The sequence below is a fragment of the Mustela nivalis genome (assembly GCF_964662115.1).
Source record: "Mustela nivalis genome assembly, contig: HAP1_SCAFFOLD_1889, whole genome shotgun sequence".
Taxonomy (NCBI): domain Eukaryota; kingdom Metazoa; phylum Chordata; class Mammalia; order Carnivora; family Mustelidae; genus Mustela; species Mustela nivalis.
In genome coordinates this window covers 60,372-68,656 of record NW_028134775.1, presented here as the reverse complement: position 1 = coordinate 68,656, position 8,285 = coordinate 60,372, and the positions used below count along the sequence as shown (strand labels likewise).

General features: G+C 43.0%; 1 pseudogene across 1 annotated transcript; it reads right to left on the bottom strand.

Annotated features, from left to right (window-relative positions):
* Positions 1 to 7,224: 7,224 nt before the first annotated feature.
* Positions 7,225 to 7,699, bottom strand: LOC309858125 (large ribosomal subunit protein uL11 pseudogene; annotated as a pseudogene). Its single transcript has one exon. The product of its transcript is annotated as a large ribosomal subunit protein uL11 pseudogene (transcript).
* Positions 7,700 to 8,285: the final 586 nt, after the last annotated feature.

The following is an 8,285-nucleotide window of genomic DNA, read 5'->3' as shown; positions in this document are numbered from 1 at the left end:
ATAAATATGGTATGACTCATTGCATATTGCATGTCTCAAGTGATATATTATTATTAGTGCATACGCAGATACTGTATGTTGCATGTGTATATGTGTGAGCTTTAAATATATATAACACGTATAGAAATCTTTCAAATAATTATGTTTATATTTATATTTTAACTATTACGTATAAATACACACTTGGTTATTAACTGGCTGCCCTTAGGACCATCCTGAGCACGGTGTCACATTCAAAAGAAACAAATCTCATTCCAAAATGATCTCTGAAGATAGTGTTTTTATTTAGATATTTCTTAAAGAGACAGAGACCAGAGAACCACATCACCTAACACATGTCAAAATTTCGACAACCTCTCCTTAGGCACCTCCTTTTCCCTAACTTTTATTCGCCTGGGAGCAACTCAAGTATTTTTGTGCCCATTGTCAGGAACGCTGATTGCATCCTTGCTTTTCCCTACACATCTCTTTTTTTCTCATCTGCCTCCTTTCACTCCCAGGATCTTTTGTTTCCTCCCACGCAGCTCTTATTTTGTGTAGATAGATCTACCCCTTCTCCAAGCTTTTTAAATTCTGTATCTACACCCACTATCCACCCTTCCTCTCAAATTAGGTCCACAAAGTCCTGTGGCTAATATCTAATCAGCCTGTTAGAGGCAGGAGAGGGGAACATATTTTAAATTCTTGTATTTCAAAGAAATATGTTTTGGCCCTGAGTACACGGATTACTGCACCGAAGCTTGCTTTTTGCTGGTATATTTACCTTCCAGAGAGTTCTGGTGGGCCAGGGCCCTTACAAGAGTAGCTGTTACATTATTTGAATACCACCTCTGTTCTAGCAGAGAGGGACCCAAACATTTCTCATTTAAAAACTGGGGGGGGGCGGGGGATGCTGTTGAGGGAAGAAAACTGTCTTTGTTAAGCATTCTGTTTGGAAAAAGTTAGCCTCTGGGGTCTGACCTTAGTGACCTAGCTAGCAGTGGGACAAAGAAAAGTACATTTCCCTTCAAAATAAAGGTAGAATTTTGAGTTTTAGAAGACAAAATTTAGAAGAATTTTGAGTTTTAGAAGTGAGAAGTTAGGAACAGATGGGAGAAAACAGAGCTAAGTGATATTAGCATTAGTTCAAATATAATTACATGCCAGGCCCTGTTCTAAATGCTTGACTTACATTAACTGGTTTGATTCTCAAAATAACAGTAGGAGTTGAGCATTATTATTATTATTTTCCCCATTTTCAAGTGTAGAAACTGAGGCATGGGGACATTAAGTAACTTAACCAAGTATCAGGGAAAAACCCTAAATGGCAAAGAGCGACAGACTTGCTAGTGACATGGGTAAGCCCCCAGCAGGTTAGCACCCATCACTTCATAGGTGCAGAAGTGGAGACAAGACTGAATGGATGGAGCCAAGACGGTCTGCGATTCACAGTGCAGCAAACAGCAGTAACATCAGTGTGGCTGCGGGGTTCCCTGCCCCTAAGTCCCGTGGGGTGGTCATGGGCCCAGAGGACAGCTACTCACACAGTGGGTCGTGCTGCCTGTGAAGAACCCTGGGTCAAAGGCTCAACACTTCTTATAGGGGGCGAGTTGTAAAGTACTTAAACTGTGAGCGCGCCCAGACCGATTTAATTTCTATGTGACTTGCTACAGAAACTACTGGGGTAAGAGGATGATGAGGGGCTGTAGTTTGGTGCCCTCAGCAAGGAAATGCAGAGACTCCTGGGATCCGTGGCAAACTGCCTCTCCCAACACCAAGATCATGGCTAGGAGGTGATGAAATGAGAATTTGAACCTGAGCAGTCTGGCTCCCGAGTCCACACTCTCTGCTCCATGTGGTCATCCTGCACTGAAGCCTAGTATTGGATTTTAACCACTCAGTTGTTTTATGGTGCATGGCAATATGAGCTCTGTTTTAATGGCCACAAAGTGTAATAAAGCATTCACACACAGCTTTAAGTCAGCCGTGGTTTGGACGTGAGGGGTTTGGAGTGCCGTCTGTCAGAGTGACAAATTGTTTCAAAGGAACAGCCAATATCCCAGGAGGCAAAATGCAGAATGGAGAGAAAGAATTCAGTAGGAGCAGTGAGAAGTCCTGCAAAGGCTTCCTACAGATATTGGGAAGGACGTGACGTATTCCAGCTTAAGTGGGACTGGATTGTGAGCTCATTTTTATTAAATCTTAAAGTGCAAGATGATCCTACAAAACTGGAGGGCTTGGGGACTTCCAAGGGCTGGCACCTGGGGAAGGGACCGATAGATGAATCAATAGATACATGATAGATAATAGGGAAGGAAGGAAGGAAGGAAAGAAAGAATCCCATGACATTCACACTGCCAGCGGGTTACCACAAGCAATCATTATGTCCATTTTACAGAGGAGGAAAATACCGCTCTGGATGGTAACTTGCCCAACATGACACAGAAAGGGTCAAGAGAAGAAATGTAATCCACTCATTCCTAACTCTAAAACCTAGACTCTTTCCAGTCCACCACACTGCATGTCTAACCTGGGCAGGAAGGAGAATGTGCAGAAAAACACAAGTGATGGGTGAAACCCATCAAATGAAAGCTAATCAGACAGCACTAGTGCTCCCTACCGTGTGGGACGGTACGCTTCCACCGGCTGCCCCTGAAAGCTGGCAGTTTCCTCAGGTCCAGAGACTGGCTCTATCCCTTGCCCTTTTAGAAGATTTAAAAGGATAATTTACTCCACCTACTTCTGGATAAAAGAATGATGTGCTTTCTGGGCTATCTAATTATAAATATCACAATAAGTCTGTGTTGCATTAAATGTAACATAAAAACTAAGACACAGTCTAATTCCAGACGTGCTGAGATGTTGACAGTGGGCATCTTAGGACTGACCAAATACAGTATTAAAAGCAGACCAGGCAGGCGGAAAGATGCCTAATACTTAAGTTTTTCCCTTTCTCGGGGTGACTGAGTAAAATGTTTTTTTCCTGTGACTGTGCTAAAGGTTGATTTTGTTTTTGTTGCTACGGGATTACTGATGTGTGAATTGCAACTCCTACGGTGACGCCTACACACACGTGTGCAGGGCACGCACAGAGGCGTGGAACATCTCCTGGCGACCAAAAAATTGGTATCAGTGGTTGCTCCAAGAAAGAGAGACTAAAGGTCAGGGGCGAGGGTGAAATTTACGTCTCAATGAATAGCTTTTGTATGGTTCGAGTTACCATGTGCCCATTTGATTTAAAAGTTGCCCATGTGCACATTTTGCTTCTTAAGACTCCTGTGAGAACAAATAGTAGGTAAACAGGATTGCCATTGACAGCAACTCCAATAGCTAGACTCTGATTCATCATGTCATCTATCCCTGGACCCCACTTGATGGTAAATATTTTTTTAATATCATGCTTCCTGTGTCCTTATGAAACCATTATCAATTTTTTTTAAAGATTTTATTTATTTATTTGAGAGTGAGAAAGGGAGAGAGAAAGAGAGAGAGCGTGAGAGGGGAGAAGGTCAGAGGGAGAAGCAGACTCCCCATGGAGCTGGGAGCCCAACATGGGACTCGATCCCGGGACTCCAGGATCATGACCTGAGCCAAAGGCAGTGGCTTAGCCGACTGAACCACCCAGGCGCCCCGAAACCAGTATCAATTTTAAGGTGGCTGGAGACACTGAGTGGATTTCTGTCAAATTAGATTTAGGATCCCTTTTCATGTCAGGGGATGACCTGTATTGTGGGTCACAACTTTTTTTAAGACCTCCTTAGAGAGTCTGTCTTTTCTCATAAAACAATTCCAGGTGAAATAGAATGCCCTTGAGTACCACTTCCCTACTCTTTGCACGTACTTGACTACAACATATTGACAAAAACACATGTTCAAAAATACTGTAATTCCAGGCGCCTCAGTGGCTCAGTTGGTTAAGCTTCGCCTTTGGCTCAGGTCATGATCTCAGGGTCCTGGAATCGAGTCCCTTACTGGGCTCCCTGCTCAGCAGGGAGTCTGCTTCCCCCTCTCCCCCTGCCCTTCCCCTGCTTTGTGCTTTCTCACTCTCTCACTCTCTGTTAAAGAAATCTTTTTAAAAAAATTTCAAAAATTCCTAAACTCATAGTATTACAGCCCTTTTATATGTAACATTCAGCAGTTGTTTTCAATTGGGGATGATTTTACCCCCTGCTCCCTAGCAACATCTGGTATTTCTGGGGGACATTTTTAGTTGTCGTAACTGGGTAGGGGGGGTGGTAGTGGGGCTGCTAACTGGATTCTAGTGGGTAGAGACCAAAGATGTTACAATGTACAGAACCGGTCCTCCACAACAAAGAACTGTCCAACCGAAAATGTCAGTAGCGCTGATGTTGATGAAAACATGCTTCAGTTTCTTCATCTTGTTCAAGGCAAACGTAATCAGTGCTGGCCAAGAAAGGATGAAAAGCAACTGTCAAGGGTGGAGGGTGGGAGGGGAGAGAGACTGCAGTGGTAGCAGTGGGTCACCAAGTGGTTTAGTGCTTTGCAGATTATAAGATAATATATCTTATAATTAAATCAAGATGATCCAATCTTTTTGGCTGGAATAGGTATTAGTTGATCTAGTATTTTTACAGTTGAAGAAAACTGATGCTCTAAAATCTTGTGACGGGCACGGCTGACCGAAAGCAGAACTGTTCCCAGAAGCAGGGACTCCAGACAAGTGAAACTCAGTGAGAGAGGAAGGGCAGCGTACGAAGAAGACCAGGAGCCGTAGAGGTGGAGAGACGTTGGCAGAATCACTGGCCACAGTTCACATTTGGCTGAGATAATAGAAATACAATCTTTTTCAAAGTGTTCTATCATGACAAAGTGGTGAAGGCTTAGGGTTTTAAAATGACTTCAAATTTTAGCAAACCTAAACCATTAATACTTTTTTTTAAAAAAAGGTTTTATTTATTTATTTATTTGACAGAGAGATAGAGAGCACAAGCAGGAGGAGCGGCAGGCAGAGGCATAGAAGAGAAGCAGACCTTCCACTGAGCAGGGAGCCCGAGTGGGACTTGATCTCAGGACCCTGGGATCATGACCTGAGCTGAAGGCAGACACTTAACTGACTGAGCCACCCAGGCTCCCAGAACATTTTTAAAATAAATCAAAGAAACAAAAGTGTGCATGATATGCATATGCACTGAGGACACAGTGAAAACAAGTAACACTTTTTAAAGGGCTGTGACTTCAGCTTTCAACATGGTCTCAGAGCTATGATGAGCTGGTCTGAGTCCTGAGAAGAATCTCCTTCAAGGAACTAGACTGACTAGACTAGCTCTCACAACGAGGGTGGTGAATAGGCTCCACTTCACTCCATCTCTTGTCAGTTGGTAGTGGCTTCTTGAAGCTCTACAACATCAAGGGCCCTGTGACAGAAGCAGAACTTGGCGAGACAGTGTGGTGTGTCATGATACATAACAATGTCTGCCATGGACTTGAGGATGGATCATGGCGGAGATATTGGACATTTCCTGACCTAAGACCAAAGCAAGGTGAAAGAACTCTTCTAACTCAGTCTCAGAGATCGAACTCAAGATCTTACCACTATGATGAGATGAAGAGCCATATGTACTGTTTAAAATGAAAGTAGAGGGGCGCCTGGGTGATTCAGTTGGTTGAGCAACTGCCTTCAGCTCAGGTCATGATCCTGGAGTCCCGGGATCGAGTCCCGCATCAGGCTCCCAGCTCACAGAGAGTCTGTTTCTCCTCTGACCTTCTCTTTGCTCATGCTCTCTCTGTCTCTCTCTCAAATAAATAAATAAAATATTTAAAAAAAGAAAAAATATAAAATGAAAGTAAAGATTTTACAAGAAACAGCAAGAGGCAGACAATGTTTATTGATGCCTACTCACTCTCCAGGGACATCTTTTTTTTTTTTTTTTTTGAAGATTTTATTTATTTATTTGACAGAGAGAGAAAACACAAGCAGGCAGAGTGGCAGGCAGAGGGCGAGAGAAAAGTAGGCTCCCCACTGAGCAAGGAGCCCAATGTGAGACTCAATCCCAGGAGCCTGGGATCATGACCTGAGCTGAAGGAAACCACTTAACCGACTGAGCCACCCAGGCGTCCCTCTCCTGGGTCATGTTTGGTTAATTTCCCCTTCATGGAACAAAGTGCAAATGAACCCCTACCAGATGCAAATCAAAACCACAGGAAGCTATCACCTCACACCTGTTAGGATGGCTGGACTCAGAAAGACCGGAGATAACAAGTGCTGGCCAAGATGTGGAGAAGAGGGGACCCCTTGTGCACTGTTGGTGGGAATGTAAATTTCCACTCTGGAAAATGATAGGGAGGTTCCTCAAGAAATTGGAAATAGAACTTCCACATGAACTAGTAACCCCACTTCTGTGTTTATAGCCAAAAGAAAGGAAAATAAGATCTCACAGAGATAATCTGCACTCCCATGTTCACTGCAGCATTACTCACAATGGCCAAGTATGAAAACAACCTAAGTTACATTGGTGGATGAATGATGGGAGATCATCTAAAGAAGATGATGCCAGAAAGCAAAACGAAAAACAGTGATTCTTTTAATTAAGCATGGTTCAGAAATTTCAGGGGACAGAGATCTATTAAGAGGTATTTCTCCAGCTCCTTTAATTCTCTACCTCATGAAGATATTCAGTAATATTGAGGTAATACACTAATTTTGGTCTTCTGCGAGGAGATAATGGTTCCAAGCATCGAAACATTTCTGAACATCCGTTGGTTTGGTCTTCTTGGCACACACAGAGGACTTTGCACATAACTCTTACCTGACAGAGATGACTGCTTTAGACATGCATCGAGGGAGCTGTGTGTAATCCTTACTTCATAAACATAACAACCAAAAAAAGGCCAGTAATAAATGCTAGTGAGGATGTAGAAAAATTGGGGCTCTGTGCATTGCCGGATGCAATGTAAAATGGTGCAGCTGTCTTGGAAAACTGTGCCTCAAAACATTAAACATATAATTACCGTATGACCCAGCCATTCCAATCCTGGACATGCACCCAAAATAATTGAAAACATATGCTCACACCAAAACCTGAGCACAAATGCTCATAGCGGTGTTATTCATAGTAGTCAAAAAGTAGAAATAACCCAGTTGTCTACCAACTGATAAATGGATACCCAAGATGTGCCATATACGAGCAGGGGATTTCCTCTTTCGGTTAAAAGATACCTTAGGACACTTTTAAATTTTCTGATGGTCAAATGATCCTTTATTGAAATGTCTTCCTTTGTTGTTCTTCATTCCACTGCACCACTGTTGATGTCATCTATGATGTCATGAGGGTGGCAGCCATCAACATTGTTGCCCACAGACTGGGCAGTCCCCAGGATCTCATTAATCGTTCCAGAGAGTTCTTTGACTAAATACCGGTGCCATATCTGGCAGGCAATGTTGACAGTCTCATCAAAAGTGATGCTGCCACTGTGCTCCACGTGTTTCTGCATCTTTCTGTCCCTTGGTGATTCACTCATCAGGGTAGAGGCAGAAGGTCCCCCTTCAATTTGGGCCTGTTGGTTCTGAGTGGTCAGTTTCACCATCATCCCTAGATCCTTCCAATCACCAGTTGGTTGCCTTGGTGAGATCATCACCAAACTGTTCTGGAGACTACCCCAGAAGGCCGAACTTGAGGGCCAGGGCATATGTGGCACTGACTTCCCCACCAGTGCACGTCAGGTAAAAACTGATCTCAGCAAGGTTGAACTTAGGTGGCATGGTGGAGGCGGCTGGCGTTGGATGAACCCGGATTCGGATGGCCCAAGACAGTTGCACATTCTCCTGCTTCAAGCCAAAAGCCAAAAACTTACATTTTAATTTTAAAATTAATTTCTCAGGGCACCTGAGTGATTCAGTTGTTAAGCATCTGCCTTTGGCTCAGGCTGTGATCCCAGCATCTTGGAATTGAGCCCCGCATCAGGTTCCCTGCTCAGCTGGAAGTGACCTCTCCTGCTCCTCCTGCTCGTTTCCTTACTCTCTCTCTCTGTCCAATAAATAAATAAATTCGTTACGAAATTAAGATAATCTGCTCATCTTTTTTTCCCCAAAGTTGATTTCCCCAACTTCTGACAAAATATTAAATTATTACAAATATTTCAGGCCTACTAAAAATGAAGGCATATTGTTTTGAAGTGTACATAATTTTGAATGTATGTATTAAATCAAACATGTTTATTAAATTACTCAGTTCTCTATATTTATGGGTATTTTTTATCCTACGTATCAAAGGGTAAAAACACATTAAAATGTCCCACAATTGTGTTTCTGGAATTTTCTCCGTGTGTTTCGATAGTATTTGGCTCTG